Below are 17,037 nucleotides of genomic sequence, written 5' to 3' on the forward strand. Positions count from 1 at the left end.
GTTCTGTTGGTGATAAAGGATTTTACCTCTGGAAAAAAAATGTGTTTTGTTTAGTGGTTAGATGTTTTACATTCTTTTACCCCATGGACTAATATTTATGTCAAACTTCACTTATCCACTAAATATAAACATAAGTACATATTTAAAAATTTTCATTTCCTTTGGGCATTAGGGTTTAAGTTTACACAATTTCTTAGATTGCCTTATTGTTACAAGTATTATCAGTATACAGATTGGACACCTCAAAACTTACTACAAATTTTGATAAAACATTACCAATAAAATGAAATTCTATTTGAAATCTATCTGTTAGCAAGATGAATGGGAATTTAAAAAAATGCAATCTGATATACCACTAATCAAATAATATTGTTAGAATGAGATGGACTTCATCAATTCTAGTTCTAATTTTCAAACTGATAATACAGACTAATAAATTTGGGTCTCTTTTAAAAAAATATTATTATTTTTTTTAGTTGTCAATGAACCTTTATTTTATTTATTGATATGCAGTGCTGAGAACCGAACCCAGTGCCTCACACATGCTAAGCAAGTGCTCTGCCACTGAGCCACAATCCAAATTTTGGTTTTTTTTTACATGGTAGATAGAAATGGAATAAGCTTTGTTTGAATGTCACCCAATTTTTGAATTTTTAGTTATCTATTCATGATCACATAGTAAACTATTATGAAAGTTATTTGTCATTGTCTGCCAAATGAAAATTTAATTGTTATTATGGTAGATATTCATTGATTTGATTGAAGTATCTGACAAGAACAAATAAGAGGTGGAAATTTTTATTTTGGGGTAGTAGTTTCAGAGGGCTAAATTCATGGACTCCAATCCTCTGAGCTTGAGAGGAGTCAGAATATTATGGCAGAAGGGCATTGTGGAGGAAAGATCTCAGCTTTGGGAACCTGGGACACGATATAATCCCCAAGGCCATGCCCCCAGTGACCAACTTCCTCTAGCCACACCCTATCTGCCTAGTTACCACCTAGTAGTCCATTCAAATGATTAATTCATGAAATGAATTAATCTGCTGAAGGCTTACAGTTCTCATGGCCCAATCTCTCCACCTTTGAACATTGCTACATCACCTAATATGAGCATTTTGTGAGACATTCACTAGATCTAAATAATAGTAGACATTCTCTGATATTTTTCAATGTAAAGACTAAAAACTGGGATGATTTGCAGTTTCTCATCAGTAGTTATTTGTTTTCTGAATTTCGGAGGAATCTTTATACATCATTTTTCATAAGTCTTACCAGTTGATCATGAATTACAATTATATTTAAAAACACCTTATCAGGTCATTATTCTCAGAATAGTTTGGGAAAATAAAAGAACCAATGCTTTTGTCATAGTGCAGGAAATCTCATTGCAGTGCTCCTGAGCCTGTCTAAATAAGCAGGCCAGGTAACCAGGATAAAAAAAAAAGATTTTATTTGGACACATTGACTGTTGGGTCTGGGGAAGGAACATTAGGTATGATGTAATTTACTTGTGGTAAATTTGATATCTTACAGTCTCATTTGAACTATTACTGGCTTATACTGCGTCATATTTTACTCATGGTTCTTTTTTTGTAGACTTATGAAAACTATCTCTTTTATTGATTCTTAATTTTTCTAGAAGAAAATATGTAGGTATGAGCTTATACCCAGGAGTTTCCCATCAATTACATTTTCTTTTGAGAAAGAAATACTAAATGAGAATTATATATATTTATAGGTCCATAAGCCTAGGGATGTATAGGCTTATAATGGTTTTCACAGTGATTTTGTGGTCTTAGATTTATTTCAAAAATTATCACTTTATTACCCTGTGAAGAACACAGGATGTATAGGGAGCATTTTTTTTTTAAGAGGTGTAATATACACATATTGCGGGCAGTAAAATAATGGTCCAACGTGATCTCATATTTTGCCCTGTTAATCTAGTGATAGTATCATGTTTTCAATTAAACAAAATAGTGCACTATAGGTCTACTATTGATGCTTTTGTTTGCTGTTCATTATTTTCCTGGTTCTTAGGTGTGTTTTGCCTCTGCGCCTATAGTTGGAAAGAAATGTCATTTGAGCACTCTGGGTGGCTGTTGCATCTGGCTGCCTGATTGCATGTGACCACTAGAGGACATGCTCCCTCTAGCAGCAACTGTAGAAACTCTTGTTTAAACTTCCTGAAGAATGGAAATGTTTAAAAGGAAAAACAAAGAAGTCTCTGTAGGTACTTTGTCTATGGAATCTGAGACTGTACCTGCTTCTAAAATTTTGGAACAGAATTTGTTCCCAAATCCCACCATTATGTACAATTGTAATATACTAATAAAAAAATGTGGAAAAAGTTTAAAAAAATTTAGAAATAAAACAAAACAAAACAAACAAAATGAACAACAAACCCCCGACAAACAAACAAAAAAAAAAATGAAACCAAAAACCAACTGCCTCCTCATCCTATATTTTTTTGATCAGTGGGTATTTGTTAGACACTAGTTAAGTGCTTTGTATGAATTGTCTCATTTAATCTTCTCACAGCACTTCAAGGGAAGTAATATGGTTTTATGTGTCTTATACATGAGGAACACAGACATAGGAAGGATAAATAAATGTTTACTCCCAATATAAGCTTTAACTATTAAAACATGTTTATAATACTAGTATACCTATGCTTCTTTTATCCCTCTGTATCTAAAATGTCACTATGTTAGTGTAAAAGATAATAAATAATGAACTGATTGTGGCCTACCTCTGTGCCTTCATTACAAAAAGTGGACTTTCCATGTTCATCTTAATATTTCAGACATTCAGAAGCAATCAAATGCTGCATTATTTCAGTGCCTTTGAACCTTCTAGTCTTTCTACCTCAAATGACTACATGACTTAAATACTATTCATATACTTTGCCAGTGTTGCAGAAAATCTCCTTTCTGTGCTCTAGAATTTTGTCACAAGTCCTTCTTCCTTTTCCTGGTAAGCTCAAATGGAAACAGTCTCTTCCTTCTCTCTCTCTCGCCACAATTGCATAAAATGTAGCATGATATTGCACCTCTTCCATTGTACTGAAATTATTTGTTCACATGCATCTTTATTATAACTCATCTCTTCTAGAACAGGAATTGTATTTATTTTTTTCCTCTTGATTCCCAATATTGTTTGGTACCTGATAGACACAAATAAAAGGCAGTGAGGAATAAAAGAAACATAGGTATACTAGTATTATAAACATGTTTTAAAAGTTAAAGCTTATATTGGGAGATAATTGTGATAAGCTTCATTTATGGTATTTCAATATTTTTGAAGGTAATTATATATTTATATCTATACATACAGCTATTTATATCTAATTTTAATGTTATAAATGTTTTATGAAAATAGCTATGGAGAATAAAATTTATGAACAATGTCTATTTTAGTTAACTTTTTCACTGCCATGACCAAAAGACCCATCAATGTGGAAAAGTTTATTCCAGTATCATATTTTCAGAGGTCTCCACATCATGTCCCTGGTGTGTGATGAGGGGAAGGGGTTTTGGTAACCCCTTTCCAACTGTGATCCATCTACAAGGTCCTTCTATGTGGATTACTGGGACAACCCACTTCTGAGGCATTGTCTATGTTTTTATTTGTAATTGTATATGGGGAGATGCTCTATAGATTTAGTTACTTCTAAGTCTAGATTTGGTCTCCATAAAATGGCTTTCCTTCCTAGCACCATTTTCTGCCAGCAAGTTAAGCTGAATTGTGCAGTGTCCTTGACTGCCTTGATGCTTCTATCACTTTTTAACTCTGTGCGTCTTTCTTTATATGTTTTTAAGGAAGTAGGCTTGTGAGTTTGCCTTTGTTACTCCTTCCCATGGCCCTACCATAGTCAGCTTCTGGATAAATGAATTAATTCCTTATTCTTTGATCCAATAATATAATTCCATGTTGCCCAAGTATTAAGTTGTCCAATGTTGAGTTTTAGAGTATTTTCTCTGCCACCCACCTCTATGGTCAATTGTTATTTCATTTCTTTTGCAGAGGAGTTGCTGCTTGCTACCTTGTTCTGCTCTGCTATCTTCTTTTCTTGCTTATCTTAAATAATTTAACATTATTAATCTTTCTGTCATTTTCATATATTTCTACTTTTTCTAACGTGCCTGTGGATTTTCTGTTGGGAGTAAAGTTTCTTTTAGTACATTTAATTTTTTTTTTATTCATAAGTATGTTTTTAGAGGGCATTTTCCTCCTGGGAAATCTCAATCTAGTTGGATTTTGGGAGTAATACTTTGAAGTGGTTTTCCATTTCCCTTTCTCAAATTTTCAGGGTCATTATCTTTAGATGAATTTTAAATTAAATTATTGACTAGTAATCTTTTTTTTCCATTATAAGTCATATAAATTTTAACTCCATTCAAGCCTATGTCAACAGATGCCTGGGTTTTTAACCCTCAACTTTTTATCATGAATAGTTTCAAACAGCAGTTGAATGAATGGAATAATTAACTTCCACATAACCAACATTTATATCTAAGAATTGTTAATGTTTTGGCCAATTACATAAATAGTATTTGTTGTATCATCTGAGAATATGTTTTATGTATGACATCTTACCCCCAAATACTTCAGTATACATCCTTTAAAATTTTTATTCCTCTACAAAATTATAATACCATTAACACTCTTAGAAAACTTAACAAGTTATTTTCTAATATTGTGCATTATATTATATTCAAATTACCTCAATTATTCTCAATATGCTCATTATAGCTGTTCTGTAGAACAGGGATCTCATAAAGTTCTACTTGCTGATTTAAAAACGTTATTTTATTAGGAAGGATGGAACCCAGGGCCTTGCACATGTTAGGCAATTTCTCTATATCTGAGTGACTTATTCAGAACTTTTTATTTTTTTGAGACAGTATGTTACTAATTTTTTTCATATTGGCATTGAACTTGTGATCTTTCTGACTCATCCTCCTGAGTAGCTGAGGTACCAGGTATGTGCCACCATGCCGAGCTAAATATTTGTTTTTTATTTAATATCAACAGATTTTTATGGGGCAAAGTGAGATACTTCAATACATGTATATTATGTGCAAAGATCACACTGGAATAATTAGCATATGCATCATCTCAAACATTTATCATTTTGTGTTGGAAATATTCAAAATACTCTCTACCAGCTATGTGAAAATACTCAGTTCATTGCTGTTAACTGTAGTGATCCCACTGTACTATAGGTCCTCTGTACCCATAAACTTTCTGCTTTCAGAACCTCCTTCCTAGAGTCTTGTAACTACTATATTATTTACTTCTATGAAATCAATTTTTAGCTATGTATGGAGAATATGCAGTGTTTGTCTTTCTGTACCTGACGTTTTTCACTTAATATTTTTCAGTTTCATTCACATTGCTACAATGTGACAAAATCTCATTTTTCATATTAGTGAACAATATTCAATTATGTATATATGCTAAAATTTCTTTATCCATTTATCTGGTGATGGACACCTTATCTGATTTTGTATTCTGACTATTGTTGAGTAGTGCACGTAAGAGTGAAGTTTATTTCTTTAGAATGACATTTGCACTTTTTAAAATATATACCTAGAAGTGGGATAGTTGGATCATATTTATGAATTTATTTTTATTTTTTTGAGGAAATTTTATACTTTTTCCATAATGGTTGTACTAATTTACATTCCCACCAGCAGTGTATAAGCAGTATATAATTTCTACGAATCCTCACTGTGATTTTTTTATTTTTTGCTTTATTAGCAATAACCATTTTGACTAGGGTGAGGTGATTTTTCATTGTGGTTTTGATTTGCATTTTGCTGATGGTTAATGACATTGAATTTTTTTTCTTATATGTACGGGATAATTTGTATTTCTTCTTTTAAGAAATATGTATTCAGATTGCTCATTTTTATATTACATAATTTGTATTTTTGTTGTTGTGTTTTTTTTATTCCTTATATATTCTGATAGTAATTTCTTTTTAGAGAAATAATTGGAAATATTTCCTCCAATTCTATAGGTTGTATCTTTATTCTGTTGATTGTTTCCTATGCTATGCAGAGCTTTGAGACAGTACTCAAATAAAACCCTTCATTTTTAGCATTTCAAAAAAATCAGGTAGATAAACCATATTCTTACTTCTTTTTTTGGCAAAAGAAAAATCACAATGTGGCAATAACATTTCTTCCTGTTATCAGTTTTCTGATTTGTGCCTGAATAGTATATCTTTCTTTTATAATGTAGTTGCCTTCTCATTTATTTTTAGAAAATTTTCTTTGCTCAGAGAGCATGAGTTGTGTGTACATTGCTTGTGTGCTTAACTAAATATGTGCTAATTAACATACCATTGGGAAACTATTCACAGTACTCGAAAAGGAGCAAAATCTATATAGCACACTGTTATTTGCAAAAAGGTCATGAGGCAACACGTAGCAAATAACAAATAAGGTACACCATCAATTTCTTATGAACTTCCATGCTTTCATGATAGGTCATGTAACTTATATGACAAGCATTCAATACTATCCATAAGATATCATTGAAGTTTATTTTTCTCAAAATCATAAGGAAATATAAATAAATAGAAGTTTCAATATTTTATCTTTATGCTTTAGTGTTTCTTGTTTTTTTAAAAAATCAGAGTGCTCCATTTTGAAGATCACTGTCTAAGAGATCCATTGGCTCTATAATTTAAAGGGTTTGGGTATAGATTGCATCACCATTCCCAAGTGTTTATATCCTTCTCTGAGAAAGGATTAAGCTTTGATGCTATGTATTCCTATGGATGGAGTGTCTTTTTCTGCCCTTTCACAGGTTTATCCAAGTGACATCTTTGGTCAATAGATCAGAGTGAATATAATATGCACTTGATCCAAATTGAAGATGCTACTGCACAGTTCAGCTTACAAGGAGCCACTCAATGATTGTGGCTATTTTCTCAATCCTCTTATACCCTGGTACTGTGCTGTGGGACACTATATGTGTGGACATCCTCCTCACTATGCCTCCCACCTGTGTTCCAGGATGAGAAAAAATTCAGAAAGGATCCAAGTCAAGTTATAGCGAACTTTAAGTAGATGTTTAAGTTTACATTTTCTGTGTGTGGGAAATAAATATTATAAAGCTTTGGGGTTGTTTTGAACACAATGTAATCTATTTTCAATGTGAGTTATTCTAGGGAGAGAGACATAACTTTAGAAAGCTATTATGTTTAAGGAACATGGATTAGAAAGCCTCTTGAATCAGTTATTATTATTAGGAGGAGGGTGTGTATTTGTACAACTATCTAAATGCTTGTATTTTGTTAAGTTCCAAAATTAATTGCAGAGAACATAAGATTCCTTTGTATTGTAGCACCCTTTCCCTATTAATTATTTGGCCTAAATTAAGCACTATATGGGTCAGGGCAAAATAGGTGTTTGCTGTAGGATGAGGTGAGCAGGTGGGATAAATGTAGCACAGGGTCTTAGGCTCAAGCAAGGAAAAGTGACAATGAAGGGGTTTGGCCTCACAGTGGTATTTGAGCCAATAAAAAGTGAAGAAAATCTCATAATGGTGGTGGAGTGTCTTCTGGTGTGTATACTCAGAGCCTGAGCATGGTGAGGAGGCTGTCCACAAGTGGCAGTGGCCCAGAGCAGAGTAGCAGAGGACAGGAGAATTAAGGAGGTGTCCCCATAGGGGAAGGCTGGTGTGAGATGTCAGACTGTGAGAAGAGGCCATCTATGTGGTGGTGTGGTGAGACATGGGGAATGTAACTTAAGCAGGATTGGGAAGTCATCCATGCATGAAGTCAGTTTTGTGAGAAGTCAGAGCTCCCTTTTGGGTGAGGAATAAATCCCTATAGAGGGCCTGCCTGGCATGGAATCTCAGCATCTGGGAGCGGTGAGTAGACACCCCTCAACAGTGTTATTTCCAATGTTGGTTGGGATTCAGTGCCTAAGTGGGGTGAGGAGGGAATCCTTGGAGAGGGAAACCTGTGTGGGTTTCAGAGACCAGTCAGGGTAAAGGGGGTATCTCTGTGTAGAGTCCATTGTTGAAACTCATCATGTAAGCAAGGGACAGAAGGAATTCTTGCTGGCAGTGGAGGACCTGGCATGGGATGTCAAAACCCAAGCAGGAGGAAGAAAATGTCTGTGCAGAAGATAGACATGGTGTGGGTTTCAGAGACTCAGCTGGATAAGGAAGCTGTCCACATGATGGCATAGACCAAAAGGGGAGTCTGGTCCTTATATGGTAAGAACTTTTATCGGTCTGTTAGAGCTCAGGGAGACCATGTGGTGGTGAGAGATATGCTTTAAGAATCTGATCTGTGTCACTCTTAAAGAAAAGTAGAATAGTAATATAGCATGTCCCTGAAACATCCCTTTGTATTTCCAAGAAACCACCCAAATTGAGGGAACAGTATGAATGGTTCTTGACTGAAATATTCAGGTAAATAGTATCTTGTAGGACACTGACTTTTTTTTCATGTTTGTAAATTTGAGGGTGGCTTAGTACGAGGTGTCAGAACCTCAGCAAAGTGAGGAGAATGTCTATTAGATGAGGTGTGGTTGGCTGGCCATTGTGGGAACACTCAATTAGAGTGAGTAGGACTATTGTGCAGGGGACAGTGGTTGACCCAAGAAGTAAAGAATATATCATGGAGAAAAGAATGTCTAGGGAAAGATGGTACAAAAGATGAGAGATTGGTAACATCCAGAGTAAAATCAAATAAGTTAAAATAAGTGAATAAGTTAAAGATAATGAACACAAATTTCTTTCTGTCACTAATGTGATAGAAGTGTGACAGAAAGAAATGTGAAAATTGAGAAAATGAAAATGAAATCTGAGCCATTGAATTAGAATTAGAAGTATTACTGTGAATTTAGGGTTTTCAGTATATGTTGATAAAAAAATAAATGTAAGGGTGGGGGATATAGCTCAATTGGTAGAGTGCTTACCTTGCATGTACAAGGTCCTGGGTTCAACCCCCAGCAACACACACACACACACACACACACACACACACACACACGTAGAAATGCAATGGAAACAAATATAGAGATGAGAGAGAAGGAGAGATGTGGAGGGAGGGAGACAGATAAAAAAGGGAGACAGAAAAAAGAGTTAGGTAGGGGTGATTAAAAGAAGGGGAATAATTTTGAGAGACCTGAGGTAAAGAACCTGAGCATGAATTGAAAGTAACCCTCTGGACTGGTCCTACATGAAAGATTTAGTTTTTGGACTGCTTACATCTTGTCCTTTGGACAAAACAATTCAGATTTTGCACTCAAGTTCATTCTCTTCTATATGTGATTCCATTCAATTTTCCTAACTGTTAAGTATAATCATATGTACCTTCCAGAGCTGGTTGTTAAGGTGATGTGGGGAGTAAAGGGAGAGATAAGTATGAAATGAAAGATGGCCTCCTCTTTTATTATGGCTTTCAGGAGTTGTCAAGGTAACCAGTAGCAAAATGAATAGAGATTCATGATGGAACTGATTATGAACAGCAGGGGAATGCAGAGATTACAGAGAAGCACCTTCCAAAGAAATAAAATTTAAACTTTTGCTTCTCCACCATGCTATAGGAAGGTGGCTCTGAACATGGGCAGGCTGTATTCAGGAGATTTGTGTCAATGATAACCTTAGAATGTAGTACAAAAGAGCTGCCTTATCAGTCAAACATGATGATATGAACGCAATGTGAACAAGTGTTGCTCAGGTGGTTGGCTAATAAGAGGTAACACTTGCACATGGAAGCTCACAAATTTCAGTTTTGCTGTTGAACTTATAGAATGAAGTTCTCAGAAAAGATTTCTTTAATTGCTTGGTTCCTCTTTTCCTTTCCTTCCTATTTCTTTTGAGTTACCCCTTTTGTTATATTTTTTAGTTATATTTACTATGACAGCTGAAATTCTCATCTGGTTGTCACGAAGATTGGACCTCTGTGGCCCAGTGGTTTCACATGTTTTCAATCTTAGGGGAATGTGCATATTTATTACTTGTGCTTTCATCTAGTTAAGTGGTAGAACAATTTACTCTCAGGCTGGATTCTCACTTGTAATATGTTTTAAGAAAAATATTGCAAGAAATTTCTGAAAAAAAAAAAAGCAGAAAGTTTCTTCTCAAGGTGGCTTTGGGAACAAATTATGCTGAAGTGAATTTCAAAAATGAATTGAAGTCCTCAGGCACCAACTCAAATTCTCCTGCAGGTAAAATTCATTTTCCAGTGGTCAAGTTAATTATGAGGTGAAAGATGAAGAGACAGTTAATAAGCAGGGCAGAGGTAATGTTAGTTGGTATATTATCTGAGTGATCATGTCTGGGACACCCAGGAATCTCTGAGGATTGTGCTGCCTGTAGATAGGAATTAAGGTGTTGTAAAGTTGCAAATGGGAAAGAAAATGTCCATAATACTTTCTTTGCTATTATCATTTACAGAAAATCAGACATTGAATTCTACTGTATATCCCCGCAGATATGAAAATATAAGAATGTGTGTATCTATATTTCCAGAACTGAACGAATATAATACTGAGTTTTTCCTCCTCATCATTGACAATATACATAATTTTTTGAGAAAAAGAATAAAAAAGCTTATTGTTTTGCTAAAAAAGGAGAAACACAGGGGATTCCTGTTCCAGAGGCTATATAATAAGAATTATAATGCATTCTGCTGTCATATATAAATAAAACTAACTGAATAAATAAATGAATAAATTAAGACAATATACATAATTTTAAGGAAAGTGTTTCTCCCTATTTAGTGCTTTTATCTGAATGGAATGTGTCCCCACTGACGCCCTCATCTTTGGTGGTGACCAATTTTAGGTTTTATGTTTCCTAAGCAAAATTGCTGTAGCTTGAAGGTATGCCCCCGTCCAGAAAATGGTTTTAAACCATGAAATAGTGACTAAAAAGGCTGACTTTATCTTAAAAATATGAAACTTGGTTAGAAAGATTTATCTTGTATAATTTACTTATAAATGGAAGCAATCTGAAATATTATTTAAATGTGTAATAAATAATAATAAAAATATTAATAAAGAAATTATGGTGAAAAAATGTTCATGATACCTTATAAAAGAAAATAATGAATCAGAAATCAGTAAATATGTATGTCAATGAAATGGAAAAATGCACATATAGTTGTAAACACTTCAAAAATTGCTGAAGAGACATGTGCCAAAGTATTAACAATAGTTATTCTCAGTGATAGAAATTTTTGTTTTGGGGTATTTTATAATTTTTTTTTAATAAACATTTATTTTCTTAAATTTCCATTTTCATGTTATTTCAAATATTCACAGTATTAGTGATTGTGGTTTATAGAAGAAAATTTAAAGTAATAAGAGGAGAGATTTTCCTTTTTTTCCCACTGTGACCAAAATACCTGATAATAACAATTTACAGAAGAAAGCTTTATTTGGGATCCACATTTCAGAGGTCAGTCTTTGGTGAGTCAGCTCCATCACTCTGGCTCTGAGGTGAGGCAGTACATCATGGTGGAAGGGCATGGAAGAGTAGAGCTGTTGAGCTGATGGCAGCCAGGGGATCATGGAAGTTTCCACAGAGATTTCAAAGGAAGACTTGAGTGTTCAGACAAAGTGAAGCTGTGTTGGAATCCCTGCAGGATTCCCTTTAGAGGACACGCATGAAGCTGTGAAGGGGAAGCTGAAGCTGAAATGGAGATCCCAGGGATTAAGATATGCCAGTAATGTGGAATGTCTGCTGAGGAAAGCTGTTGGCTGTAGAGGGAATCAGCCTAAGAAAGCGACCTCGTGAATTACAACCAGCAAGGACGTTTAGGTGGTGCTGCAGAAGCCCTTTGAAGATTACATCTCACCACAATATTCCCCAGATTCTTGATATGGAGTTACAGAAACTAATATTTGTCTGACTGAGTTTCACTTGTTTCGGTTCCATCCCTTCCTCTATATCCTTATTCCTCCTTTTTGGAATGGGAACATTTACTTTATGTCATTGTATATTGGAAGTATATAACATTTGATTTTTACAGAGGCTCACAACACAGAGTTTGTCTTGAGTCACAGAGGAGACTTTGGATGTGGTCTGGAACTTTGAAAACTATGGGGAATCTTGGAGATGGACTAAATGTATTTTTCATTTTTTTTTTTTTTTTTTTGTGAGATGGATGTGACGTTTTGAGGGCCAGGAGTAAAATGTTATGGCTTGATTATGAGATGTGCTCTAAAAAGTTTATGTGGCAATTCATGAATGTTAAGAGATAAAACAGTTATGAGACCCATAACCTAGCTGGTGGATTAATGTATTTGATGGATTAATAATTGGAATGGATTGCTGGTTGGTAATCAGGTAGGGTGTGGCTGAAGAAATTTGGTCACAGGGGCATGCCTTTTGATTATATACTTTTTATTTTAATATTTTTATGGATGAATTATAATTCTACACAATAATGGGGTTCACTGTTACATATTCATACATGTACATGATATAACAATATAATTTGATCAACATCATTCCTCAAGGGATTATTTTTTTCCCTGGCTCCTTGGTTGTTTTTTTCTGCTTCCTGGCTATCTTGAGCTGAACAGCATTCCTCCACTACACTCTTCTTCCATGATGTTCTGCCTCATGTCAGGCCCAGAGTAATGGAGAAGACGGACCATGGACTGACACCTCTGAAACCACAAACCCAAAATAAAATTTTTCTACTGTAAGTTGTTCTGGTAAGATATTTTGATCACACTGACAATACCAACTCACATAGAGGAGGAACTGGAAATAAGGATAGAACTTATTACTGATGAGGATAGAATTTATTACTGATGAATTAATTTGATTTATTCTTCAGATCCCAGGGAAAACACCATTCCTCACCAGAGTAATTTTGGTTTTTCCAAGCTTCTTTTTGCCTTGTTGCTGATACTTTTCCTGCTGAAGGAAATCTTATCATCTGTCTCTTTTATCAGTAAGTATGCCAACTGGGTCAGTTAGCAATGCCTGTTTTTCATGAATAGAAGCTATTCATTAGAAATTGACAATTCACAATGATCCAGACCTTTGAAAAATAAATTTTTTGGGGGTTGGGTGGGTGGATAGAGTTCCTGAGCATTCACTGGGAATTTTGCTTTTGCAAAAACAATGAGATTCGTCTTCATTTAGAGAATTTGAAAAGTAGATATATGTGTATGTGTTGGTTTACAGAATGAAATCTATGAGTCATCAGTTCTATATTAGATTCTTTGTATGGATGCATCTATAATTCCTTAATTGTATTTATAAATCTAGCCTTATTTGACTTCACAGACATTTATATTTGGGGATAAGCAGGTGAACATGCAGAAGATGTCAAGAAATGTTCCAGGAAGAGTTCTCCAGTGAATTTCCTTCTAATAATTTCTGTCTTGGTCAATACTGTGATAACTCAGGAAGTCAATTTAACAAATAAGTAGATTTATTCATATCCTGTATTTCAGAGTTTATCAAGTTTTCAAAAGTTATAAATATCAGCATATATTAAGATACATGTTTCATTCATTAATTTGGTAATTTGAAAAGTAACCATGGCCATACATATTGTTTGCTAGGCGCCTTGTTAGAGAATCCAGAAATAGCCACAGCCACTGGTGTCAAGACCTTAATAGAATAGTCAAAATAACCAGTGCTTACAACAGTAGATGGGAAGTATTGTTCAGGTAAGAAGTAAGCACAGGAGGCTGAGATAGGTTTGCTGAAGGAGGAGACACCTATGACTATGTGTATCAAAAATAACAGACATAGTATCAAAGATTTGGGGGAAATATAAACATGGCATATAGTACTATGTGAAAAACTATGAAATGAAGTTGGTTGTGGCAGACATAAGCAGAACTCAGATCATGAAGAATGTCATTACCATTATAAAAAAATTTTGATATTTTATAAAATATCCTTTGCTCCTTAATAAAGAAGTCTAAAACAGTGGATTGAAACAGCTATTTATTTAGCTCACGCATCTGTGGCTTGGCACTTTAGACTGGTCTTATTGGGAGTTTCCATAGGTCCTGACTGAACTCAGTCATGCATATGCTGTTAGGAACCAATCACAGGCAACTTGGCTTTTGAGGAAGATCATGTCAGCTGGAATGAAAGGGTCAATAACCACATTTCTCTCATTACTCATCAGGATAGCCTGGGTTTGTTCACATGGCCACTGGCAGATTTCCAGGAAAGAGGGAAAAAGAAAACCAAGCACAATGAAGTTTCAATTTCGATTTAGCATGGTTACTTTTGCATGTTCTTTTGGCCAAATGGAATCTTAAAGTCAGCTCATATTCTAGTAGTGAAGAAACAGACCCAACTTGTTGATTGGAGAACATGGAAAGTCACATTGGAAAGGGGTGTGAGTATAGGGCGGGTGGAATATTGAGGCCCATCTTGCAGTGAGTCAGTCCTGGCCAGCCATTGTGGAATTCTGGGGAAGGAATTGACATAGTCAAATTTAACTTATGGGGATATGCTTTTACTGAGGTGTGAAAATGGATTTATGAGGACAAGAGTGAAGGTAAGGAGAGGTGTTATTTCCTGGAAAGTGGATGGAAGTAGACAGCATTGTGTTAAGTGAGATAAACCAGAATCAGAAAGTTACTGGTTGTATGTCTTTTCTCATATGTGATAATATGGGAGCAAAAAGAGAAAAAGGGGTGAGCTCTCATGAAAATTGAGGGAAGAGTAGTAGAGGAAGGGGGCAGGGTGAGGGAAGAGAGGAGAGAAATTGGATGTACTAGGAATAAATTGACCAAATGATATTATAAGCACATATGATTATGTAACAGTGCATCCTATTATTATGTATAACTATAATGCACCAAACAGATGCTAATTCATAATCCCATTTGAAATATTGAGAGCATCATTTAAGGATAGTGCTGCTAGTGAAGAAAGAGAAGAAAGGTAGCTTTGAATGGTAAAGAAGATATAATGAAGGAGGCCAAGGCTTGATGATATTGGGGATTAAAGGACCCAGAGAAGTCAAGTGTGAATATATATTCTGATCTTGTAAAACTCAGCAGTGAAGAAGTTATTAAAAGAGGTAGGCAATATAGGATGCATAGCAGGTTTTTTTTGGAAAGATGATTATTTACATTTTGGGAAAAATGTGTCAAACCACAAATGTACATGTCCAGTGGCAGGCATATTTTCTTGGATTTTAGAAAAGAGGTCTGGAGTTTTGGAAGTCATTCACATAATGACAACAAGTCCCAGCATGGGAATATATGCTATCACTCCAGAAGAAGACATTAAGCAAGAAGTAGGGATCAGGATAGAACTCTTGAAAATGCTACATTTTTTAAAAAAGTTGAATGGAGGAAGAGAACTGATGGAAGAGGATAAGAAGTGGCAGCAAGAAAGTGGAGGTGGGAACAGATAGAGCACTGCACCAAGAGCTACAGAGGAAAACCCAGGGCGAATGATGCAAGAAGGTCATTAGAAGACAACTAATAAGTGGTCCTAGAAAATTACTGATGATCCATTTCAAGGATTGTTTTAATAAATTGATGAAAGCCAAAGCCAGAATGAAGTGGGTCAAGGAACAAATAGGAGGTTAGAGGGAAAGAGGAAATTTAATTTCTTGCAGTAATTTCTCCCAGGGTCTTGCATATGCTAGGCAAGTGCTGTAATACTGAGATAACACTGTAACACAGAAAATTCAATTTCTAGGGCGAGGTGTGAATTAGTCCTCAAATGGGAGAGACCTGGTGCACTGAGGAGTTAGAATCAGTTGTGATGAAGAGAGTTAAAAGACAAAAGAGATGAAGAACAATTTTCTCTTGATCAATCTTGGGGTTTTTGAGAAACATTTTTTTCTGTTCTTTAAGATAAACCAGAATTGCTTAAAATTAGCAAATTCTTTCTTCCCCCAAAGTCCCAGGTGGTGTACTTCCTTAAATAACTTCCACTTCCTTCCTACAATATTTAGCCTTTGTTGGCGTCTTAGGTTAAGTATTGAAGCACACTGTGGACAAGATCCTTTAGGTCCCATTATGATGGCACTGTCATGTCCTCTTTCAATTCTTCACCCTTTAGCTCTTCCTGAGAGATAACTAATCATTTAAAAGTAGTAGGATCATGATTTCATTGATTGTGGGGTCATGGGGAAAGTTTTCCTGTCAGGCTCTGTCCTATCATGTAATCAGACATTTGTGGATTTTGTTTCTGTGTAGAATGCAAGAAAGCAATGTATAGAGCAGTAACCAAATACTACTGAAAAAATGATTGATTTTTATTCTATTTTACAGCTTTCTTTCAAGAAAATTCTCAGCTGCTCAAAGAAAAAAAAAACTATGAAAATTCTACAAAAGAAATGATTCATACAAATTTGGAGTGTGTAAAAATCAATTCAACCATGAAAGGTAAAACTTAATGTGCATAGAATTCAATTACTATAGTAGGTAATGATCCCAAATCAGAATTTATGATTACCAGGGAGATCATAATAAGAAGTGGAATCTCATGAACGTTCTAAGCTACAAGTGTATTATATAATTCATAGGGTCTAATATTCTTGTTTGTGAATTCAAAGTTGTTCATGTGAAGCTTAATTGTGAAACAGGATATATTGCTGTTGCATTTATTCAGCCTGTGTTTCTTTCAGAAGTTTCTGTGCAGTGCAGCTCCTTTTCTCACATGCCAGTTAAAAAAAATGAGGACAGTAATGATAATAGCTATATTATTGTGAGATTGAATTATTTATATTAATATATGATATTTAAAGACCATATTTCCATTTACAAAAACATAAGCATATGATATTGAAAGATCCAGTTTTAATTCCATCCTGCACACAGTGACCACTGTGTAATTAAAAGTATTTGCTACAAATAATGAATCAATATTAACATATTATCACTAATTAAATTTACAATATTTTTGGTACTGGGAATTAAACACAGGGTTTCACACATGCTAGACAAGTCTATCACTGAGCCACCTTCCTAACCCACAGTTCTTGTTTTTTTTCCCTAAGTTTTCAACTATTGTTCTTTTTTGTCCCATGCAGTCTGTGAAATTACATTTAATTGT

At 34.8% G+C, this 17,037-nt stretch overlaps 1 pseudogene; it reads left to right on the plus strand.

Moving 5' to 3' along the window:
* LOC143382676 (C-type lectin domain family 4 member A-like) overlaps positions 1-17,037 on the plus strand; it is a 45,386-nt pseudogene that overhangs the window by 19,021 nt on the left and 9,328 nt on the right.

Source organism: Callospermophilus lateralis, unplaced genomic scaffold (genome assembly GCF_048772815.1).
Source record: "Callospermophilus lateralis isolate mCalLat2 unplaced genomic scaffold, mCalLat2.hap1 Scaffold_143, whole genome shotgun sequence".
In the NCBI taxonomy this organism is placed as follows: domain Eukaryota; kingdom Metazoa; phylum Chordata; class Mammalia; order Rodentia; family Sciuridae; genus Callospermophilus; species Callospermophilus lateralis.